The 12,500-nt window shown below is 38.3% G+C and overlaps 1 protein-coding gene and 2 long non-coding RNA genes across 3 annotated transcripts in view; 1 reads left to right on the forward strand and 2 right to left on the reverse strand.

The window, feature by feature from the left end:
• LOC136245058 (uncharacterized) overlaps positions 1 to 12,500 on the reverse strand; it is a 29,312-nt gene that overhangs the window by 7,994 nt on the left and 8,818 nt on the right. The window lies entirely within an intron of this gene.
• On the forward strand, positions 5,371 to 8,848 carry LOC136245060 (uncharacterized). Its single transcript, XR_010695721.1, has 3 exons — positions 5,371 to 6,688; positions 7,959 to 8,030; positions 8,545 to 8,848. It is a non-coding gene; the product is annotated as an uncharacterized lncRNA (long non-coding RNA).
• The window catches only part of LOC136245061 (uncharacterized), a 4,657-nt gene continuing 3,297 nt past the window's right edge, over positions 11,141 to 12,500 (reverse strand). Inside the window, exon 3 of the long non-coding RNA XR_010695722.1 lies at positions 11,141 to 11,959. This is a non-coding gene — a long non-coding RNA (uncharacterized lncRNA). The remainder of the gene's footprint in view (positions 11,960 to 12,500) is intronic.

Here is a 12,500-nt window from a genome sequence, read left to right on the forward strand (position 1 = left end):
ATTTGACAAATCGTCGTGTCAAATTCCCCACTACTGGGGCAAAATCGACAGTCAAATCCCCACTATGTCCCCCACCCCCATAATAGGGGATTTGACAGCACCTCAAGGATGACTAAGTGCATATTTCATGCATGCAACTAGTAATAAACCTGCCCTGTAGCTAGTAAAATTATAGCATAGATTATATAAGGAATATATAATCTATGATTATAGGCTACTATCACCAACCAATGACTCTAATTGATGCATACAAATTTTCCTTTTTCCCAACAACCATCAAATTATGGAACCAACTCCCTGCTGATGTAATTAATTCCTCTACCCCTAATGAGTTTTGTAATAACTTAAGTAACTTTTATGATCACACCTGTGCGCATAGGCGGCGGAAAGGGGGGGGGCTAGGGAGCTAAAGCCCCCCCTAGGTCTGCTGAGGGGGGCTAGCCCCCCCTCAGAATGATATCACACCTAAATTATCTTTCTTGGAGTGGGGCTGAAAACCGTGATAAAGATCGAGATACTCTAATAGAGCAGTCACTCTAATAAAGTAGTCAGTGTGTAGCGAGCTATGTAAGGATTTTTATGTAGTTTATCAGCTAGAAATGGTAGCTGGTGAGGTGGAAAGCTCTTGTCAGTTGGTGAACAAGCCCCGCCTATTGAGAGTAGAAATTGGGGACCTAGCTGCTAAAAGAGAAATACTTAGAAATGCTACCAAGCTTCGTGCTAGCTCTAAGTGGAGTAATGTGTATGTTTCACCTGACTTAACACTAAAAGAACGTGAGCAAAGCAAACAACTGCGTGAAGAGTTGAGAGCCAGGAAAGCATCAGGAGAAAAAGACTTGTACATTAAGTTTGGAAGGATAGTGCCACGTCCACCACGTTTGGTGGGTGGCACTCAAAAATGACTTCATGATAGTTCCTTCAATGCGTCAAGAAACCTAAAAGTACTCTATACTAATTGTGATCAATTATTAAATAAATTTGATGAGCTAAATTCAACTATTGATTTAGATAAACCTGATATCATACTGTTAGTTGAAGTCATACCTAAAGCATTAAAGGCCCCAATCCTATCTCCTAGACTTCAAATTCCCAACTACACTTCCTATACTAATTTTGATCCTGATGCACCTTTACAAAATAGCACTAGAGGAATAATCATTTATATTACTGATTCACTCAATTCTAAGGAGGTATCATTTACTACTGAATTTCAAGAGCAGTTGTGGGTTAAAATAGAGTTATTAAACTACAGCTATTTACTAATTGGTACTATTTATCGTTCACCATCTACTGATCCCAATGTTAGCATATCCAAATTGTGTTGTGTATTTAAGGAGGTTTTAGAGTCAAGACCACCATATTTATTGATAGCTGGTGACTTTAATTTGCCTGGCATTGATTGGAGTGATGATAATTTTTCTGGCAATTCGTATGAGCAGGAATTCTATGATACAGTACAAGAATGTGTTTTATTTCAGCATGTTAATGAGCCAACACGTTTCAGACCAGGTTCATCCCCCCATGTACTAGACCTAGTACTTACCAATGAAGAGAACATAGTGAAATCCATCAAATATTCTTCTGGGCTGGGGTTGAGTGATCATTTGTGTTTGAATATTTCTCTTTCATGTTCTCCAATAACTATCAACCAGTCCAGTGATGTACTATCTTACAATTTTAACAAAGGGGATTATATGAAGCTTAAAAGCTTCCTTAACGAAACTGCCTGGTTGACGGAATTACAGGATCTAAATGTATGTCAGTCTTGGAATTTTTTTATGCAACGTTTTAAGTCTGCTATTGAATGCTCTATCCCAAGGTACCATAAACCCCAATGTAGAAAATTACCATATACTAATCATAAAGTAATTGATCTTAAACATAAGAAGGATACATTATGGAAAAGGTTCCATAGAACTGGCAATCATTTGGATCATCTTAGGTTTACTGAAGTAAGAAATTCGCTTAGACGCCTTACACGTGACTTGAGATCTAAGTTCGAGATGAGAATTGCTAAGGAAGTGAAGACCAACCCTAAAGCTTTTTGGCGATATGTAAATTCTAAGGTCAGAGTTAAACCCTCCATTCCTACCCTGGTTGATGAGTCACTTAATGATACTGAAGCAGCAACTGATGAAGGTAAAGCGGAAATGTTGAACAAGTTTTTTACCAGCACATTTACCAGAGAATCCATGGATAACATCCCTGAGTTTCAAGACCGTGACTTTGTAACTAGTCTCGATGGCATATCAATTGATGTAGGCATTGTAAAAGAAAAGTTGTGTGATTTAAATTCTAGCAAAGCTACTGGACCTGATGAGCTCCCCCCCAGAGTGTTGAAGGAAGCTGCTGCTGAAATAAGCATACCTCTGTCTATAATTTTTAAGAAGTCATTAAGCGAGGGTAGACTACCCCCAGACTGGAAAGTAGCAACTATTATCCCAATTTTCAAGAAAGGAAACAAATCTTCACCCTGTAATTACCGTCCTGTAAGTTTAACATCTGTTGTTTCCAAAGTTTTCGAATCTATTATTCGTGAGGGAATGTTAGAGCATTTGTTTAACAACAATTTGATGTCACCATGTCAACACGGATTCCTCCCTCGCAAGTCTTGTATGACACAGTTACTGTGTGCACTTGATGATTGGACAGAGACTTTGGACAGTGGTAACTCAGTAGATGTTTTGTACCTTGACTTTAAGAAGGCTTTTGACTCTGTTCCTCATGAAAGGTTGCTCAAAAAGATTTATGCATATGGTTTTAGAGGTGATCTGTTTAATTGGATACAAGACTTTTTGAAAGGACGCAGACAAAGAGTTTCTGTGAATGGTTCAATGTCTGGTTGGAGTGATGTAATTAGTGGAATACCTCAAGGATCAGTCTTGGGTCCTCTCTTCTTTGCAATTTTCATCAATGATCTGCCATCATTATTAAGGAATAAAGTTCTTTTATTTGCAGATGACACAAAAATATATTCCAGCATTAGTCGTGCTAACCCAATATCCTCCCTGCAAGATGATATTAATGCTTGCATTGAATGGTCAGTAATGTGGCAGTTGCCTTTCAACATTTCTAAATGTAAAATACTACATATAGGTCAGTTTAATCCAAGATATTATTATAAGATGGATGGGATGGACATTGTTAAGGTAAATGAGGAAAAGGATTTGGGGGTGTTGATTGATTGCAATCTCAAGTTTCATAGTCAGTGTTCGGCAGTGGTTAATAAGGCTAATAGACTTCTTGGCCTTATTAAACAGACCTTTTCGGATATTTCTGTAGATTCATTTACATGTTTATACAAATCAATAGTACGTCCTATTTTAGAATATGGTAACTTGGTTTGGGGACCTTACTATAAAACAGACATCCAAAAATTAGAAAAAATCCAACGGAAAGCAACTAGAATGATCAAATCTATAAGAAATCTTGACTACGAGGAACGATTGAAAGTACTTAACTTGCCATCATTACATTATAGACGTTATAGAGGTGACATGATTGCTGTCTACAATATGCTACATGATAAGTATGATATAGACCATTCTGATTTTTTTACTTTTTCACCCATTACCCATACCAGAGGTCATACATTTAAGCTATTTAAATATTTTTCAAGAACAGATGCCAGGAAATATTTTTTTACAAGAAGAGTTGTTGAACCATGGAATAATTTACCCCAAGAAGTAGCATGTGCAGCATCAGTTGATGATTTTAAGAAATTGATTGACCAATATTCATCTAACACTATGTATAAATGTATGTAATTAGTCTACTTGTACTTTTTTTTACCTGTTGATCAGGTGTAACAGGCTGTTTAGCCTTATAAATTACCTGTAATAAATAATAATAATTGTGACCTTTTTTTTTTTTTTTTTTTTTTTTTTGGTCTCACCTTACCAAACTATAGAAATAAGTCTGGGTCAGCTCAGCGGAGCCCCCCCTCATATCAACTACTTCCTCCGCCGCTGCCTGTGCGTTATAATCTTTTGATTGCTGCACAGTAATAAATATAATAATAAATATAATATATAGCAAGTGCGATTTTATTGTTTAGAAATGCAACTACCGAAAATCGGTCAGTGAATTGGACAACTGTCAATTGCCCCTGGGGTGGGGACAAGAAGCAATGTCAAATCCCCACCTGGGGTGAGGGGACGCCCGGGGGGTGGGGCATGAAATTGACAAGTGCATTAGGTGAATGCTGGATCCACTGGCAGCTGGCATGGAGACTTGAGATGTTATAAACATAAAACCTTACTTGTAATCTTCTTCTTTACACGTATAGTGGCCTCTGGCTCTCCTGCACGGGAATCGCTAATCTTCTCCTTCGCGCAATCTGTAAATAATTAAGCAAGGGTGTGGTACTGGGCGTTATATAGAATTACACGTATGGTCAAGTCATCAGCACGAACAGGAGCGACGATTATACGTTTGTGCCTTCATTTACAGGCGAATCTATCCCCGGTTAGTTCATGTCTTTAGACCTCGTAGTTTTCGAGAACATTATTTATTTATTTATGACGTAATTTTAACCGCATTTCGTATTATCTTACTACTTGGTTGTATAATTATCAATTTTATCTAAAAGAAAGGGTACACAAAAGGCTTATAAGGTATAGCCTGTACAAGGTGGTCCCCAAAACACATACACAGTACAAAAACATTAAAAAAATTGACTATCTACAAGCAAACAAAAACAACAAACGAGCAAACAAAAACAACTATACAAAAAGTAATACTAAGTGAGAGACATCAGTTAAACAAGTAACATCGGAGCCGTGATCTAAATAAGCGTGATGGTAAGGACAAAATTTCATATGGGATTGAGTTCCAAACAAATGGTGTGTTCACGTAAAAGGAATCCCATCCAAAAACAGCTTATAGCTGTAAAAAAAGTGCGCGTCCAAGTAAAGCAGAGTTAACTGCGACAAAAAGTAATGATATCATAATGCGGCCATGTGCGAGGTGTGCAAGTTGTAATATTAGCTAATCAGATAATACAATGTTATTGTTAAAGTGTTAATGAGAACTATGTGATGCTGCTAGTTTTGAAGTGTGTGAGCATCTTCATAAATGCTACATAAATTTAATTCTCAATAAAGCAATGTGTATAGATTCTCTGATAGTAATAAATAGTTTGAGTTTGGCCACCTTTCCTTTGTTCGTAGCATTGCTGTATACAGGAAAGGCGGCCAAACTCAAACTATTTATTACTATCAGAGAATCTATACACATTGCTTTATTGAGAATTAAATTTATGTGGCATTTATGAAGATGCTCACACACTTCAAAACTAGCAGCATCACATAGTTCTCATTAACACTTTAACAATAACATTGTATTATCTGATTAGCTAATATTACAACTTGCACACCTCGCACATGGCCGCATTATGATATCATTACTTTTTGTCGCAGTTAACTCTGCTTTACTTGGACGCGCACTTTTTTTACAGCTATAAGCTGTTTTTGGATGGGATTTCAATACTTTTTGTTAGAATAAGCAATGCACTGTTGATAACAGTAGGTGAGTCAGTAGTTTCCATGGTTTTGACAGAAACCCCAGATTACAGTGACAGAATATTAAAATATAACTGTAATTTTAGTGGCCAGGGCCGCCCACATTGGGGGTAACTGGGGTATTTTTCCCCCTACCACAGCCTGAAAGGGGCCACTTGAATACCTGTTTAAAGAAAGATCGATATACTCTAATAGAGCAGTCAGGATCTAGACCCTTCCTTGCCCCTGGGCCCCTCTTTAACTCTTTTCCCTGGGCCCTCTAATTTCTCTGGACGGCCCTGTTAGTGGCATGCAACTGCAGTCAACTAACACCCATTTTAACTAGTAAACCCTTAACAACACTTTGCCTTTCATCTTGTACTGCATTGAAACGATCAAGATACTCTATTAGAGCAGTCACAAAACAGCTGTAACACAGCCATAGGCGGCGGAAAGGGGGGGGGGGGCTTAGCCCCCCCTCAGAATGATATCACACCGAAATTATCTTTCTTGGAGTGGGGCTGAAAACCGTGATAAAGATCGAGATACTCTAATAGAGCAGTCACTCTAATAAAGTATTCAGTGTGTAGCGAGCTATGTAAGGATTTTTATGTAGTTTATCAGCTAGAAATGGTAGCTGGTGAGGTGGAAGCTCTTGTCAGTTGGTTGCGACCTTTTTTTTTTTTTTTTTTTTTTTTTTTTTTTGGTCTCACCTTACTAAACTATAGAAATAAGTCTGGGTCAGCCCAGCCCCCCTCATATCAACTACTTGCTCCACCGCTGAACACAGCAATCAATATTTAGCATAGTTACAACTTCTGCTTAGCATCGGATTGTATAGTTTAAATTACTAGCTACTTACAGACTTTACAATATAAAAATATGGCACTTGTAGAAATGTGACTGTTTTATTAGAGTATCTCGATCTACTTCAAGCATTGACTAATTCAAGTGAAGAAGCTACGCCCCTGCCAAGAGATCTTGTGAAATGAAATGAGAATAGTAAAGAAAAGGCAAGTATGTACAGAGACAATAGAGGGGCGCGTAATTATGTCCTGTTGTAAATAAACGCCTTTAAAATTTATATTACTACTAAATAAACGCACCAGAATAGGCTTGTGTGGCTGTTGTCTCCAAGGTTGTCTCATTATTTGTCTTTTCGTGTTGAAGGGATTTAGTCGCAATTGGTGAGTTTAACTATACATGTATTTGTGTTGTAAAACTTAATTGTAAAAAGGCGATTAGCACATATCATGATAAACATGTATTTGTCACAGTAGAGTCTCTCACGAAGTCACGATTATTATGAGACATTGGACCAGGGTAAAAAATTTACTGCTATATTTAGAGGTTGTAGCGTTTGTATATCTTAGTATCTTAATAAATAATCCCCCATGATCACTAATCACTAATAGTACAGTGAAAACTGGTCATTATTCAGGCCGTAGGGACAAAATTTTCTAACCTTGCCTTTTAAAGAGGTATTATGCAGCCTTAAAAAAAGGTAAGAAGCATGCTGTTCTAACTGGCTATAGAGATGGATTTAGTGTATGACAGCGTATGAGACAGTGAGTGCTGGCAGCAAGGGGGCAGCCAATCTGTTAGAGCACCAAAAGCACTGCTTCAGACATAGGCAGTTGACTGTCAGCCCCAAGTGTAAAAAGTTTCACTGTTGGTCCTTATAAGCTCCTGATGAAGAAAGTGATGAAGTCATTATCCATAGGATATATTTTTCAGAGTATCCATTTCAGTTCTACAATATAGTAGCCAAGCATAAGATGAACATAACACAGCATTCCAGTAGTTTAGTGGTGACCACAACACTGCCTGAGTTAAACTGTGGTGAGATTTGAGACTACCAGAAGCCCTGGAATGTCTTCAACACATGAAATACCAAATATCTAATGCCTGGCTTTCATCCACAGTGGACCTGTCTTGGTGGCCACTTGTACAGAAGGGAAACAGCTAGTTGCCACACCCCTTAATTATCAATTTGTAAAATCGTTAGCAAAATTGTGTGTGCGAGCAAGTGCGATGTGGCAGTGCCGTGTATATGGTTGCTGCCTAGCAGTGACACATCACGAGTATTGAAGTCACAATGCGTTACTGTATCATCCATCTAAATACAATCTCTGAATGTGTCATTTTGTGTAGAGAGCAATCTTCCACAAGAAGTGACCTGCAGGTTTCAGTGTATATTGTTAACCATTAATATTGTTCACAATATTGTGAACTATATGTACAGTGAAACCTCACTTAGTGGCCACCTCTTTAATAAGACCACCTCATTATATTGGCCACCTCTAGTAGGTCCCAAATATAGCTAAGCATTACTTATGACCTCATTAATAAGGCCACCTTGTTATTCAGGCCAAATTTTTTGGTCCCACAGCCTGCCATATTAATGAGGTTTCATTGTACTTATGTGAATTTTTATTTTTCGTAACTTTTCTTCAGGTTTACTGATGGGCACTATGAAGCATTGTTGACTGGTACGTGTATAATGTGGTGACTTGAAATGCTAAAACAGTACGTAGCGTGTCTTGTATGTACATGTAATGTGTTGTAATGTGTCCACACATCCACACATCTTAGAAATAAATGTAATTGTATTCTCTATAAATAGTCAGTTCCATTGTGCCACTGGGTCATAAGTTGGTTGAGTATGGATCATCCAGGGCACTTGAGTCACATTTTGTCCTGGCCAAGTGGATCTCATCCACTGACAGAATATACAGGATCAGATCACGTGTATAAATTACGGTGGAACTTGTTTATTGCCACCTTCACTCATTCAGCAGGTAACAGTGTATAAATTCTCAATTGGAATTGGCTTTTCAAGAGTGGTTGTCTTTCTATACTAGTGGCCATTAAGATAGGTTGTACTGATAGAGTGTACATACTAGAGATGCAACAATATCCTCCACTTAGTGTCGTTTGATAGTGATGCAATGGAGACTATGTATTATTGCATTTAAATACTATACTATTATATTGCAACTCTAGCACGTATTTATAACAGGAATGTTTGTTAACCGTTTAGACATACTGGAGCCACACCCACTCATCTGGATTCTACAAATGGAGTCATACCAACTTGTTGTCATCATACTCACTCGTTACTCCCATTGTGTTTGGATGAATATACATGCCGTCATGTGAGACTTGCTACCATGGCGGGCCACTGGAAAACATTTGCATAGCAGTTATATTACAGTCATTATTGTACAATTCTTACATTATTGTTGTGAAAAGTGTTTGGTATTCATGTGTCTCCTCTGTATGTTGTAATTACATGTGTAATTTTGTGTGGGGGTGCTATAAAATGCAATAATGCATGGTGACAATTGTATTAGGCGATTTTGCACACTTCCTTTTAAGCTAGCTACATGTGCTAATTACTCACAGCTTGTGTCAACAACTGGTAACCGCAGTTGTACTCTTGTGTCATTCTTTAAGCCGCGCCCTTAGAGGACAAATTATGTGGGGGCGACTAATTTCAAAACGAAGGATGGTATGCAGCACCATAGATTAGCTATATCTATGGACTATAATCTATGGCAGCACACTTCTTGGTGGCTATATGTACTGATTAACTACATAGAGCGCCAGTTCATCAATACCCAGAGACCGCAGTTGTGCTCTGCGTCATTCTTTAAATTCCGAGTAAAATTCTTAGAGAGCAAATGACGTGGGGGCGACTAAATTCAAATTTCAAACTAGCCATTCTCGAAAACAAATGTTTCAATCTGAACGAAACTTTCAGAACAGTTTAAAGACACATTGCCCTACATGCCAAGCGAGTATTGCGGAAAACAACAATCTGGGATTTGTATTTGGCCTCTAGGTCGACTGAGGACGACTGAAACTTCGTTTGGTGCTGAAATCACGACTGTAGGGTAATCATGTATGGTGAAATCGATGATGTGAATCTTGAGGTGATTGAGTGAATACTGAAGCGATAACAGGGCGATCAATGTTCGGAATGCACAAAGGAACGCAAGGCATACACCTGCGGTTGCGTCTAACCGCATGCGATAAAAAAAATAAAAAAAAAAAATGAAACGTCCCCTTTCATGTCGGCAATCTCGATCACGAAACAATCGGCATGGATTTGCTTCACTGCTTGTGTGGTAGTTACTAGTGACACGATGAGTTCAACTCCAGAGTTTCAGAGGGATAGCGTAAGTGACGGGTGGATTACAGGAAGGCCAAATTTGAGAACGTTCGTTCTTGTAAAATCCTCACGTAGTGGTCGCGTCATTTATTGTCTGCGGCGCGCGTTTCTGCTTTACTGGCCGCGCGACTCACTACCGTGAGTCTTGATATCTAAATGCATTGATGGAAGAAGATCGAGTCTGCAAAGTCAGTGGATGAGATTGTGTAGAGTTAGTGTTAAGATTAAAGCGGTGACAGGAATTGATTGGAGTTTGTTTATGCATAATGGAGTGCACCTTAATGGCTGTAGGACCAGGTGTCCTACAGACCTTCAGCACTTGTGCTGTAAAGCATTAATAAATAAACTAGTGTCCATTTGGTTCTACTTGGGGTACTTTGAGATAATGAGTTACTCTCTAGAATTCCTATGGATATAGTTACATGAAAATAACAAGGAGAAAACATCCTGATCACCTGGTAGACTCCTGTAAGTGTTCGAGCGTAAATCAGATGGCTGCAGGTTTGAGGCTACCTAGGTCCAGTCATGGATTTTTTTTTCTCCTTTCTCCAACTTTTCAAACATACCTTAAGTAGCTAAAGTCTTTGAGCAGGCTGTAGGACCAGGTGACCTACAGACCTTCAGCACTTGTGCTGTAAAGCATTAATAAAATAAATAATAAAATAAATAATAAAATGACATTCTGGTATTGTCGTCGCGATGCCAGCGTAGGCCACTTCAGTTCCTTCAAGCAGTCATCAGTGTTCTTCAGTCATCAGTCATCAGTGTCCATCTTTAGTAAATGGTAAATACACGTCCTCATTAAAGTGTTAAAGTCACCGGTAAGAATACACACATACTTATGAATCAGGATGATATGTAATTAGTAGCCATCAAATATATACCTTGCTGAAGTACACTCACCATCCATGGATTAATTTTAAGGTTTGAATATGTGACTGGGCCTGCGAAAATAGGGCATGTGGGCACAAACTACAACCTGTCACTCTACAGGTCATATCTCAGTATTGGAACAGAATATTTGCATTCTGTAAGTTGCATCATAATGCCACTTAAATGCTTACTAAGAGCTAAAACTTTCATTGCCATACCATACTTGTACGAAACGTTATGTACAATGGAAGTTTGAAAAAGTAGACAAAAATCATGTGCCCACATGCCCTATTATCGCAGGCCCAGTCACATATATGAAAAATTGTATAACAAAAAGGTGACCATTCGTGATTATATCTCCCTATGTACATGATTAAGCCACTAATAAAAACTCATTGCATGGCAAAAGAGTTTAGCCCTCCCTACTGAAATCCTAGGTCTGCCTCAGTTATATACAAAAAAAACAAAATTTAAAAATTGGCATGCAGATAATAATTATTGGTATGTAGATAATAATTATCTCATAACTAATGTAGTGCTATAGACAGTACAATAATATGCATGTATAGCAAAAGAAAAGTAAGTGTGACTGCGTTCAACAGTTAATCAACAGTTAATCAGCAAGTTTCATTTCTCCCAATTCTACTGTGGTCAGTGATGATTCAACAGCAGCTTCAGCACTCCCACCCTTACTGTATCCTCCAATAACCATGATGGTGGTGTTGTTGATTGTGGCTATGGCTACAATGGATCTTGGATTAGTGAGGGAAGCTACTTACTTTCATGTATGCACATTGCTGTGAGTGTTTAATATGTAGACATCTGATGTTGGTCCACTCTTGAAGCTGCCACCAGCAATCATGGGTAGATGTGTAGATGTTAATCCTACTCTTGTGAAAGGAGTTTTAGGCTCATCAGTCCACAGGGAATCTATATAGCTGGCTTATATGGAATGACTGGTCTAAAGAAAAAGCCATAATGGGAATACAGTAAACATTTCTGTATGTTGCTGTATTATCACTGTAACCAACAACGAACAAGTGTTCTTCACAAATGGCTAGCTGCGTTGCAGCATAGGAGAAGGTAAACAGATACCTGCCCTCTGCCATGCTAAAGGAACTTGTCTAACATTCAGGATCTCGATATCTTCAGCAATACCGTCACTTGTTTGTCTACCAGCTACTATCATATGGTCACAGTGTACAACTGCTCCTGGCTTGAACCTGGGTATAAGCAAAAGTTAGGGTAGTGAGAAATCCCCTGTTTGACTGAATCTCAAAACTTTGCTAGTCTTATTGAATGCAATAGAGTCTAGTCCACCAATGGCAGTCCATTGTCATTAACCACCAGTAATACAAAATAATGTTGTTCTGGCCTATGCAGTTCTTTCCACTGGTATGACAACATACTGTAACAGTAAAAAATTAGTATCAGTGACATAAACATTTTGTTTATCAACAGCCACAGAAGTTCCATGCATTTTGTGCGATAAATCAGCACATCTTGTCTATTTGATTTGGAATTTGCTACTCTGAGCTGCTAGTAACAGAGGCATTTTCTATGCTAAGGTACACTTTTACCATGGCAAATCAGCCAAGCTGGTAAAAGGGTGCAGCCAATAGGCATGCAACATTAAGATTCATATTCAGTAGTAAAAGGCAATGACAGATCTTCAAAACCAAAGAGGTTTCTGAAAAGAATGTAGGAATAAAATAATAAGGCATCTGAAGACATGTTTACAGAAAATTTGGATACTTTAGAAACTCAGAGTTTTAGTTAATAATCACAGTAAACACAATGTTTAAACTGTGAAATAAACAAACCAACTGCAAGGCAAAAGTTGTGACTAGTTTTAGCCTTGATTGCTCTATTAGAGTATCTTAATTGATGTAGTGGGAAAGTCTCGCGCCCACACCCTATTTCATTGGGGTGATGCTTATTGATTATAT

This window comes from Dysidea avara, chromosome 15 (genome assembly GCF_963678975.1).
Source record: "Dysidea avara chromosome 15, odDysAvar1.4, whole genome shotgun sequence".
NCBI classification, from domain to species: Eukaryota; Metazoa; Porifera; class Demospongiae; order Dictyoceratida; family Dysideidae; genus Dysidea; species Dysidea avara.